This window comes from Silurus meridionalis, chromosome 1 (genome assembly GCF_014805685.1).
Source record: "Silurus meridionalis isolate SWU-2019-XX chromosome 1, ASM1480568v1, whole genome shotgun sequence".
Taxonomy (NCBI): Eukaryota; Metazoa; Chordata; class Actinopteri; order Siluriformes; family Siluridae; genus Silurus; species Silurus meridionalis.
The window spans coordinates 18,797,871-18,810,842 of NC_060884.1; the positions used below are offsets into that span (position 1 = coordinate 18,797,871).

General features: G+C 36.9%; 1 protein-coding gene across 4 annotated transcripts in view; it reads right to left on the reverse strand.

Moving 5' to 3' along the window:
• Positions 1 to 12,972, reverse strand: part of dlgap4b (discs, large (Drosophila) homolog-associated protein 4b) — a 103,202-nt gene that overhangs the window by 39,313 nt on the left and 50,917 nt on the right. The gene's annotated exons all lie outside the window — the stretch shown is intronic.

A 12,972-nucleotide genomic window follows, 5' to 3' on the forward strand; every position in this document is an offset into this window, starting at 1 on the left:
CAGCAAAGTGCAGTGTGACGCCTGAAGAGATTCATAGCAAAACCTCATCTAGATCTGAGGAATGAAAGACACTGTTATTTAGTCATAGGGTTCATAGTTATTCTGGTATAAAGTCAATGGCTAATGCTACAATCAGCCATGCTAACAAAATATTAATTAAAAATACATGTTGTGTTTTCAGGACCATTTCTGTAAAAACATCACACCGCAGATTTTGATAAAATAAATAAATAAATGCAGATTTGCACAGCCATACAGCTTTAGTGTTAATGATGGTAATCGGTTACTATTCATACAAGAAGGTCAAACATGTTCATACCACATTAAACATTTATTTTTTATTGAAAATTGGAAATAAACAGATGGTTAAATGGTAGAAATAATGGTAGCAATATTAAAAACATCTTGAACATCTTGATCTTGAACATTTAATATTTAAGAATGCACTTTAAAATGTAAGCAAATATGTGATATTGATATTAAATACTTTGTACAAAAGCTCAAATTTTCCTTAAGCCTACCGCAGCATGTGTTCAGAAGACTATACAATGATTTTGATCTTGAATTTGAAACACTAACTTGTGGAGTCGATGTCATCTCGAATTCAAAATCATTAAAGCAAAAAAGAGGACGTACAAAATACTAAGAAAACCTCACACTCACGTGAATAGTTTCAAGATTCAAATTTTCCCATAGGATGTTATTCATAATGCAAATTGTTGTAATAAATTATAATAAATTGAAATGTGTTTACAAAAGTGTATAACAGTATAACAGAAGTGTTTTTACTAGTGCTCTCAGACCTTGGGACCCCACTATAATTTTCTTTCTAATGAAGAGGACCGAACCAAATGTTTTTTTTCACCCTTTTAAAATGTTTCTCGAGGAAAGAAAAACCTGCACTCACTTTTGTTCACTGAATGCACAGCAGATGTAAGAGAATTATAAAAGTTAATAAGGCTTTTTTTGTCATATAAAATGATTTGCATTGTAACAGTTAAGATAAACCTCAACGTTTGATTGATTTCTTTTAAAACCTGAGCAGAATTTTAAATAAATATTTCAAATATACTGTATAATATATTTGCACCAATTCTGTAAAGCAATGTAATGTTATTTTCTGATGAGTCCTGGTTGGCCCACATTATTTAAGAATGCAGAAGATGCAAAATAAAACAGGTCTCCTTGTTTGGCAATAACAAGGACAATTAATAAAACAGCATCGCTGTCTCTTTTCCTTTACTTAGTTGCATTGCAAATAAAAACAAGTGTCATTTATTTTTATTAAAAATTTCAGATTAGATTAGATTAGATTAAACTTTATACAAAATTTGTGCCTAGATCATAAGCATAATCTGTATTTGGAAAGCCTTTAAGATGCTGTTCTCTCTCTAGCAGGTGAAAAGGAGAGGTCTATCTGCTTAACTGGGTGTGGCTCGACGCGTGTGCACGCCTCCCTATTTTATTCCCTAATCTTCTGTACCTAATTTGAATTGTAAAAGAAACGCTGACACTAATAGATCTCTTTTGTATTTTTCCTCACAATCAATTGTTCTTATTGCATAACCCAAACTCAAACTACCGGTATTAATTCACATTTAACCAAAATACTTGCCGCTATATTATTCCTAGCATTTACACAATGTATTTGTGTACATGTGTGTGTTTTTGTGTAAAGAGAGAGAAAAAGAATGAGAAAGAATGTGAGAGAGAGAGAGAGAGAGAGAGAGAGAGAGAGAGAGAGAGAGAGAGAGAGAGAGAGAGAGAGAGAGAGAGAGAGAGAAAGAATGAAAGAGAGAGAGGGAGAGAGAGAAAAAGAGGCATTTGTATTGCAGATTAAACAATCCGGTTTTTTTTTTTACAAAACAATTGTTTTAAACCAACTTCATTCATATTCATGTCATAATTCAAAATGCCACAGGTTTACTGCCGTGATGCATTATTCATACAAGACATACAAACACATACACAAAAAGAAAAAAAAGAAGGAGAAGAAGAAGGCTGAAAACAGTGAGAGGAGGGTGGGTGCACTGGTAAATATTGTTTGATTAGAAGTACACATGACCATATAAAAGATCAGCCTAACTAACATAAATAGTATCCTTGTGTGTCTATGTGTGTGAGGTATAGAGAGAGAGAGAGAGAGAGAGAGAGAGAGAGAGAGAGAGATAAACCAGTGATCATATAAATCATTCCAGAAACTTAATTAGGTCATTGATTCAAAATAATAAGGAGAACATAATGCGCAGAATAGATGAATCAGGGAGACTCTGGTGGCAGGGTGCATAGACTGCCTCCTGTTTGCTACAGCTAAGGTAACTAATCTTAATTTACAGTCAGGAGAGTAAGGGCCATGTGCCTCCAATCAGGATTTAAGTGAACACACACACACACACACACACACACACACACACACACACACACACACACACACACACACACACACACACCCCTATACAAACACAGTAAAGCAGGATCTCTTTCTTGTTCAAAGGTTTATATTGGATCGAAAAGAGATTAAACAGAAAGGAAAAGCGATTAGCCAGCAAAATAAATTCATTTGCCTGATTAGTCGTTTAATGTGAACACATTAAATGTCACTCCCAGTTTTCACTTGTCTTTATTCAGTGATGTGAGGTGAGGTACATCTTAAAGAGAAATGCAAGATGTTGAGATGTTCTCTTGTGCATTTGTTTGGTTGTGTGTGAATTTAAGAGTAGGCTTAACCTGAACTTTTAAGTAACATACAGTATCTGTATACATATTATGTTTGTCATTGAAAATACGCTTCCTAAAGAAATCTAAAACAATCGTTCATTAGTTTCAATAGTTTTTATATAGTTATTTATTATATTTTAATTAAAAAAAAATTGGTATTGAAGTATATATTACACATATACAGAAGGGCAAAAAATCAAACAGTGACACACACATATATAGACTTATATACAAATATGCAGATATACAGACAGAGCGTGGAACAGAACCCTTCTCTTGAGTTAATTGTTCCCATTGTTTTTTTTTTTTTAGCAGTGAATGAGATTGAAAACAAAGACATTAAGCCTAAAGGCGACATGGTGTACAACTGGTTGTATGCTACTACTGTACGTTTATTCTAATAGAAGTAATGAAGCTGAAGTGATTTGCTCACAATGATGCAGTGACACTCACATGCTGCTACACTTCACATTACTGCAGCAGGCATCCTAATGCTGGCGTTCTTCTGCACCAATGTGTTTATTGTCACTTCTTATAATCTATTCAGAATGCACAGCCATTTTTAAAAGTGAATATTATTATGTATGTTAATAATGTTGGGTTGATGATTAACATAATTAATAAAACCTCTTTATATGTTGTTTGCATTCTTACAAGTTTCCCATTGTGTTGATGTTTTGGAAATCCATCAAATATTTAACTAATCCTTAAGAATAAGGGAGATATGCAGACCTGCAGTAACTACAGGGGAAAAAAGTTGATCAGTCACACCCTGAAGTTATGGGAAAGAGTAGTGGAAGACAGGCTGAGAGAAGAGGTGACCATCTGTGAGCAACAGTATGGTATCATTCCGAGGAAGAGCACCACAGACGCATTATTTGCTTTGAAAATGTTAATGGAGAAGTATAGAGAAGGTCAGAAGGAGTTGCATTGTGTGTTTGTGGATTTAGAGAAAGCGGACGACAGGGTGGAGAGAGGAATTGTGGTATTGTATGAGGAAGTCAGGTGTGTCAGAGAAGTATGTGAGGGTGGTGCAGGACATGTTTGAGGACAGTGTGACAGCAGTGAAGTGTGCAGTAGGAACGACAGACTGGTTCAGGGTGGAGGTTGGATTGCATCAAAGATGCAGCTCTGAGCCCTTTCCTTTTTGCAGTTGTGATGGACGAGGTCAGACAGGAGTCTCAGTGGACTATGATGTTTGCAGATGATATTGTTATTTGTGGTGAGAGTAGGGAGCAGGTTGAGAAGAGTCTGGAGAGATGGAGGTACTCGCTGGAGAGAAGAGGAAATGAGATGGAGGGCAGTGGAGGGGTGCGGTTGCAGGGAGAAGAGGTGGAGAAGGTGAAGGAGTTCAGGTACCTGGGATTAACAGTGCAAAGTAATGGAGAGTGTGTTAGAGAAGTGAAGAAAAGCGTACAGGCAGGGTGGAGTGGGTGGAGAAGAGTAGCAGGAGTGATTTGTGATAGAAGAGTATCTGCAAGAGTGAAAGGGAAAGTTTACAGGACTGTGGTGAGACCTGTGATGTTGTATGGATTAGAGACAGTGGCATTGAGTAAAAAACAGGAGGTGGAGCTGGAGGTAGCAGAGCTGGAGATGTTAAGGTTTTCATTGGGAGTGACGAGGATGGACAGGATTACAAATGAGTTTATTAGAGGGACAGCGCATATAGGACATTTTGGAGACAAGGTGAGGGAGGCGCGATTTAGATGGTTTGTACATGTACATAGGGATATAGGGTATATAGGTAGGGAAATTCTTCTTTTTCGGCTGCTATATATATATATATATATATATATATATATATATATATATATATATATATATATATATATATATATATAAAAACTTATTTATTATATAACTTCAAATCAAATTATTATAATTTTTTTTAGTTTTTGTTTCACAGATGAAGAAAAATAATAATAGGTCTTATATCAGCCAATTCACAGACCATTTTTTATTGCCTGTCCTTACTTCCGAATTTAATTTATTGCCAATCCCCACCTATTATGTACTAGTTATATCACACCCAAGTTAGAGTTCTTCTCAACCACACCTACCAGCTGGTGGGAGGCAAATACTCACTTCCTTCAAAATACACAAAGCCCCAAGCTGCTGCTAGTACAATGTCACATTACACCTGAACACACTTGGAGGAAAGTGCTAACTGTCATGTTCACAGACATACACTATCAGCTAACATCCTCTAATTGACCACCCAGACAGCACAGACAATTATGCTCTCTTGAACTCTTAAGGATTAGACAAAAACAGTCCTGTGAGTTTTCTCAGCTTACACAAATACATTTGCGGCATTTAGCAGACGCCCTTATCCAGAGCGACGTACAAAAGTGCTTTGAGTACAAATACACAAATAGAGCTCATATGAGCATAGTGAAAAGTGATGGCCCAGTGGACCAAGCTTCAATTCTATAATTCAATTGATTAATGAATTGTCATCATCATCATCATCATCATCATCATCATCATCATCATCATCTCGCTCTCTATCTCTGTTTTATCCAGCCTGACTTGCTCTGGACATGGTAATTTTCTCAAAGAGTTTTAAATGTATTTAATATGCACTTAAATAAATCACATTACCCAAGTTTTGACATAATGTGATACTGATTATTTATTATACTTAACAGAAGTGCCTATGCCACCTATTTGTTTCATGAAGCTTTATTTAGCTAAAAAAAATAACGAGGAGTAACTGCTAGGTTACACATATGGATCACAAGCATGATGATTCTCAACTGTAGAAGATCTGAAAAAAGATTTAATACTTACTAACCAGTTTGGGGTTTAGATTTATATCAACAGCATAGCAAGTACGTTGAGGAGCTTGTTATTATATAAATTGTGAAGAGTCTAAACACAACAACAAGCTCAATCATTACCAGTAAACACAGTCAATGCTAATATTTAAGTACATTGATACACACATATTGTATGGATAAAGGGGTCCTAAATGAGAAGAATTTTAGTATCAACATCAGATAGCATTTTTGTTTCAAAAATATGCACTGCAATACTTTTATTAACTGGATTTTATTACACAAGTGATACTTTCTGTCAGGTTCCCCCACATTTCTCCAGTGTTTAGGCTGCATTTGCAGGTGTCTATGAATAGGGTTTTTAGAGTAAGCAAAATAAAAGGGAATTTGTGGATTGTGATGGACAAAATAATTTTTTATCAAAGAGTCATTATCTCATATTATTTCTATTCCAGACGTAGATGTAGGAGATATAGGAGATGAAGGATAAGTGTAGGAGATGAAAGTTAGGGTTACTAGAGTTACTATGACTGGTAAAGGGAGAGAGGGAGCTGATATGATGGAAAGGAGAAATGTAGATTTGTTGTGTATTCAGGAGACCAAGTGGAAAGGGGGTAAGGCCAGGAACATTGGAGGTGGGTTTAAACTGTTCTTTCATGGTGTGGATGGAAAGAGAAATGGTGTAGGGGTGATTCTGAAGGAAGAGTGCAGTAAGAGTGTAGTGGAGGTGAAGAGAGTTTCTGATAGGGTGATGAAGCTGGAAGTTGAAGGGGTGATCATAAATGTCATCAGTGCTTATGCTCCTCAAGTGGGCTGTGAGATGGAGGTGAAGGAAAAAGTGAGTTAGATGAAGTGGTAGAAGGTGTACCTAGGAATGAAAGATTGGTGATTGGGGCAAACTTTAATGGAGGTGAAGGGAACAGAGGTGATGAGGAGGTGATGGGTGGTATGGCTTTAAAGAGAGGAATGTGGAAGGGCAGATGGTGGTATATTTTGCTAAAAGGATGGAAATGCCAGTGGTGAACACTTATCTTAAAGAGAAGGAGGATCATAGAGTGACGTATACGAGTGGTGGAAGGTGCACACAGGTGGACTATGTTCTATGTAGGAGATGCAACCTGAAGAAGATTGGAGACTGTAAGGTGTTGGCAGGGGACAGTGTAGCTAGACAGCATGGGATGGTGGTCTGTAGGATGGTTTTAGAGGTGAAGAAGAAGAGGAGGAGAGTAAGGACTGAGAGTAGGAGAGGAGGAGGAAGACTGTAGTATGAGATTTAGGGAAGAGTCAAGTCAAGTCAAGTCAAGTTTATTTCTATAGCGCTTTTCACAACAGACATTGTCTCAAAGCAGCTTTACTGAAATCAACAGTCAAGGTGAATGGTGTGCATTTATCCCTTGTTGAGCATCCTCATCATTTGGGTGACATCAAGAGTTTGATCATAAATCTTTCAACAATACAGAACACTGGAGAGAGAGAACTAACATGAGCACTGGAGTATAAGATTATAAGTAATGTTTTTTCTACAGTCTTATACAGTCTTTATGGTTATAAAACTAGGAGCTACTGAGCAACTCATAATATAGCTCAACATTTGTGATCATCATAGATCCAGCACCAGCTTCTCCATGCCAGAGCCTTTAAACACTCCAGGAGGTCCAATGTCAAAACTCCACACATGTAGTGGGATCCAATTGGCACTGGTACATCCCTAGATGGTACGGGATGTTTGCGAGTTCGGCATCTACTTCTTCAAGAGGAAGAGGTCAGACAGGGGCTCAGTGGGGTTGAGGAGGTGCTGGATGATTGGGCAACTACAGCAGAAGTGATGAGGGAGACAGCTAAAAAGATACGTGGTGTGACATCTGGAAGTAGAAAGAAAGACAAAAAGACGTGGTGGTGGAATGAGGAAGTGCAGGCGAGCATAAGGAAAAAGAGGTTGGCAAAACAGAATTTGGATCGACAAAGTGATGAGAAAAGTAGGCAGCAGTACAAGGAGATGCGGCAGCAGGTGAAGAGGGATGTGGCAAAAGCAAACGAAAAGGCATATGTGGAGAGTTGGACACTAAGAAATGAGAAAAAGATTTATACCAATTGGTCAGGCAGAGGGACCGTGCTGGGAAGGATGTGCTGCAAGGAAGAGCAATACAAAATTTTGATGGAAATGTGTTGACTAGTGAGGAGAGTGTGTTGAGAAGATGGAGAGAGTATTTTGAGCAGCTGATGAGCGAGAAAAATTAGAAAAAAAAAGGTTGGATGGTGTGGAGATGGTGAAGCAGGAAGTGGATAGGATTAGTAAGGAGGAAGTGAGAGCAGCAATTAAGAGGCTGAAGAGTGGAAAGTCGGTTGGACCAGATGACAGATGGAAATGTTTAGGAGAGATGGCAGTGGAGTTTTTAACCAGATTGTTCAACAAGATTCTTGAAGATGAGAGGATGCTTGAGGAATGGAGAAGGTGTGTGCTGGTACTGATCTTTAAAAATAAGGGAGATGTGCAGACCTGCAGTAACTACAGGGGAATAAAGTTGATCAGTCACACCATGAAGTTATGAGAAGGAGTAGTGGAAGCCAGGCTGAGAGAAGAGGTGACCATCTGTGAGCAACATTATGGTTTCATGCCGTGGAACGCACACACAGACACTACAGACGCATTATCCTAATGGGAAAAGCCGAAAGACGAAGAAGAAGGATCCATCATCACCCTTATAAATCAGAACAAATAAATTGAAAAAGATATCCTAAAAATGAATTATTTCTTTTTACATCCCAGCTCATTAGTATACTGGAGTCAGATCACAGGGCCAGCCATGATACGGCATCTCTAAAGTAGAGAGGGTAAAGGTTTTGCTCAAGGGCCCAACAGTGGCAGTTTGCAAACAGAAACCCAGAATCTTATCCACTGAGCTACTGCTTCCTGGTATTCACATGTGTCAGCTTATCTGGAAGCTGGGGTCAGAGCGCAGGGTTAGCCATGGTACGGTGCCCCTGGAGCAAATAGGTTTACGTGCCTTGCTTAAGGGCCCAACAGTAGCACCTTGGAGGTGCTGGAGCGTGAATGCCTGACCGTAATGTTTACTAACCCTAGAGCCTAAACCCCTGGTGGTTCATCGATATTTTGTATTAATCTGGAACTAATTTTAATTAAGATTATTGTGGGAGAAATAGATGTGTGAAAGTACAGTATGATGACATAGCTGGGTCTCCAAAGTGTAATGCCACACAAATCTTTAATTTTACAATTTTTAGGTTGGAAGCCATTTTTAGCTAAGCACATTTCTCTTATCAAAAGATGCAGTCTTCTAGAGGTTTATGAACGGAGAAAGACTGGTTAAACTAAGATGCTTTGATGCATCCATCTGTGATATGTTCACTCAGATTTTGTTGACAGAAGTGTAGTAAGTGACTTTAAGTCTCAGCATGCCCTCATGCCTCATCCTTTTATGCGATGCTGTCATAACTACCAGAGTCCCTGTTGCACTATGGTCACAAGTACATCCTTTTAAATCCCTACAAGACAAGAACTAATTCTCTCTCTCTCTCTCTCTCTCTCTCTTTCTCTTTCTCTGTTATCATGTTACTCCTTCTGCCTGATTCGGATGCCAGCGACTCCCTCTGCCTTCCAGACTTGCTTCTACTTCAGCTTGGAGCTTTCTTCACTTTGGAATGGTTTGCTGCCGTTGAGATTATTCCCACATACAGTATATAGAATGAAGAAATTGTTGTAGATAGTTCACATAGACACTCTTATATTCGTGGTTATTAGCAAGTATTGATTAGCAAATTCTCTCTACCAGTTAGGACTTCCCTAGCATAATAATACAAGTGAAGCCAACCAACCGCATTTTTTTCTATATACTGCTCATGCTACATCACAGAATAGCAAGACCAGCTTGGAGTAAAAATCTGTTTGCCCCTGTCCACTTGCATGAACGTAGAGATGCTAGTGGCTAGTGTCACTGATTGATAAGTGAGAAGGAATAGACCACTTCTATACATTTATTTAAATTCATTTAAGTATATGTTTGCATGAATTGGCTATTGGTTATGAATTATATAGAACCCAAACAAAATTATGGTGGCACTTTGATGCAGTAGACAATGTGCTCTCTCACATGAGCTTGGTTCTGTGCAGTGTTTCTCATGTTTAACCCATGTATACCTCAAACAGCACATTTCCTTTCCTTAGTGTTTAAACTAGCACTCTGCTCCCACCAGCACATTTTGTTCCACATGTAAATGTAATTACTGCTGCCTGGATATGACAAAAGCCTGTAACACATCGCTGCTAATTTTCAATACTCATAACAGGAAAGTGCCATTATTAGAACATAACCACATTTATGACATTTAATACAGCGCAACATTAGCAGCTAAATCACCACAAGCTGTTGGAGCCGCTCACACATTATGTTTCTTCATGTTCACAGGACACATGATGGCCTATAATTAAATATCTCTTTTTAAATTACAGCAACTCCATGCTTATAGTTCCCAACACAGGGAATAATAGCAAAGATCTGGGATCCAAATATAGGCTAGCTAATAGACTTTTTAAAATTATGGTTATAATAATGCATCTGAAAACGTGACTTCTTTTTTTGTTCATTGACTTATATCCACAGGCACTTGTTCTAAGACATGCTTTATTTTCTCTTTCTAGAGCAGACAGTAAGGGGAAAATAACTATCCAAACCTTTCTGTATGTTTTTTCATGTTTGTGTTGGCTTTGTTTTTTTTTTTATATACATGCATTATAGTTATAATTACCGTTATACAAATGGATATAAATATAAACAAAACAATATGCATTCATAAGATATGCTTAAAAACAGAAAATGTTAATTTAAAAATTATTTGAACACCACAGATTACATAAGAGATTATAACAGTATAGCTGTTATTGGTAATTACAGCTTTAAAATCTTTTGGAAAAAACCCTACTTTTTGCACCATTGTGGTTTAATATGGGCTTATTCATCTTGGGAAATGTTTTTAATTCCCCAAGCTTATGATACCTTCACATAATAGTTTCCTCTATAAATTATCACTGCAATTCAAGTCAAGTGATTAGCTAGACCCTGCAAGGCCAGGTTGTATATTTTATTTTCATGCATGTATGATTGAGTTTTATGGTGGATGAAGAAGGTTTTTTTTTTTATTTTATTTCCCAATACATTGTACCATTCATGGCTCCTCTGATAATGATTAACCCAGCAGTACTATATGCAAAGAAAAGCAGCTCATCATTATGATGCACCCACCTCTATGTTTCATTGTATATATATTGTTCTTAGGATTAATTAAATATATGTACTTAAATGTATTAGATTTGTAGATAAGTATTCTTATGTATTAAGAATATATTATGCTCTATTATTTTTTTAAAATTAATTAATTAATTAATTTAAAATATTTAAAATATTTACATTTTAAATTGTAAAATATTTAATATTTCAATTTTTTTTAAATATTGGATTTATGTTTTTTATGTTTTTATGTTTAGGTTTTATGTTTGGCAATTTTTTCATGTTTACGAATATTGTTTTTGTTTATATTAATTACAACAAATGAAAGGATGTGTGACGTTGCTTGATGTGTGCATACTCAGAAAGTTTAAAATTTGTTCTTAGTTTCATAACAGACACTTTCCTACAAAAAAAACAACAATTAAATTTCAAAACAATGTAGACTGTGAGCCAGACAGCTTGCCAGATTGTGATGCTATGGGGGAATTGGATTCAAAGAAAAGAAGATGGATGGGTACAATCTAAGCCGTTATGCCTCTCCACTGACCAGCACATTCGCAATATACCAACCAGAGGCATTTTCATCAAAAGACTGCTTACTGCACCTAATTAAACGGTGGATTCGCTAGAAAGTAAAGTTGGGTAAACTTGATAATTGTGCATATGCTCATATCAGACACTTATGTCTTTTGACTATATCCTATAAATGGCACATTTGAAAATCCCACATTATAAACGTCTTAATTTCTCTCTTTCTCTCACTCTCTTAGAGTTATTAATACTATTCTGTCATGATGAGTTGACCTATAGACTACCATGTTGTCAAGCTGTGATCACACACATGCATACTGTTCTGCCATTTGTTGCATATAATCACACTTTCCTTTATGGACTTCCGTTAATTCATTTATTAAATATGACTATACATTATGTGGATATAAATATATCCTGTATTAATGTTACTGCTATAGTGAGTGTCCATCTGTCCATTTGGTTGACATTTCTTTTTCTATATTTTTGCCCTCAAGTCGTTCCTTCACTATTGATTCATGGGACAGTGAACAGAAGGAAAGGAAGCCGCCATTTACAAGCAATCTGCCTGATTAAACACTGGCAGCAATCAGGCCTATTAATGCCAAAACAACCAAATACATCTCTAATTAACAAAAAAACGACACATTGCATCAGGCCAGTACTTTTGTTTTAGTGCAGTATTCTGTGCTTAGCTTTATCAGTTTATAAAAGCTAAATTATTTTTATCATATTTATATAACCAGCAACCATTTACTACAACGCAAAATAAAAGCCTTTAGCATTCATAAATATTCCCCTATTATAATAACTAAGAGCTTTTTTTTTTTTGCTTAGATATGATGTAATAGTCATCTGTGGATTACGATGATGAGGTGCAATGTGAATGAGCAATGGCTAACTGATTTAGGATCCCGCTCTGCTCTGTGGATTATAGACAAGAGCACCTTTTGCCTTTTGAATAGTGCATGAAAAGAATTAGCGCATTAATCCTGTCACTCCCCAGGCTCTCCACTGCCCTAGTTTCCTCAAAGACAGGGAAAGAGACAGAAAAAGAAAGGAAAAAAAAACGAAAGAAAGAAAAAAAAGAAAGGCGGTTGGGGGTCAGATAGATTTCACAATATCCTACGGAAATAAAAAACACAATATTAGTGTTTTATAGTGCAATAAAAAAATGTAATGTGATTATGCTGAAGGAACAGGAGATTGTTGATTAGATTAAATTGGCCCTGGTTGTCTTTTGTAAAGCAAAGTAGACAGACTCGATGAATTCCTATTCAATATATCTTCAACACATGTATTCCCTAAGAGTAGCTGCAATAAAACGCCTTGCAAAAATGATTCTTCTGACTTCTTCAACAAAATTTATTTTCTTTTTTCCCTACAAAGACTCTTGTGACATCCCCATGAGAACTGCCCATCATTGCTTACATTTTCATAATGTTTGCAGAGCTTTTCCAGCTATTTCATTTTTGTGCAAACCTCTAGCAAACAAACCCCTCTCTCTCTCTCTCTCTCTCTCTCTCTCTCTCTCTCTCTCTCTCTCTCTCTCTCTCTCTCTCTCTCTCTCTCTCTCTCTCCTGAGCACAGCCCGGCCTGGGGGATCTTTTTAAATAAAAAGCATTCCAATCTTCACTATGTATGCAAGCTTCAGTACTGTCTCTGAAAGTGACAGTGCAAATAACCTTTTTTTTTGTAGC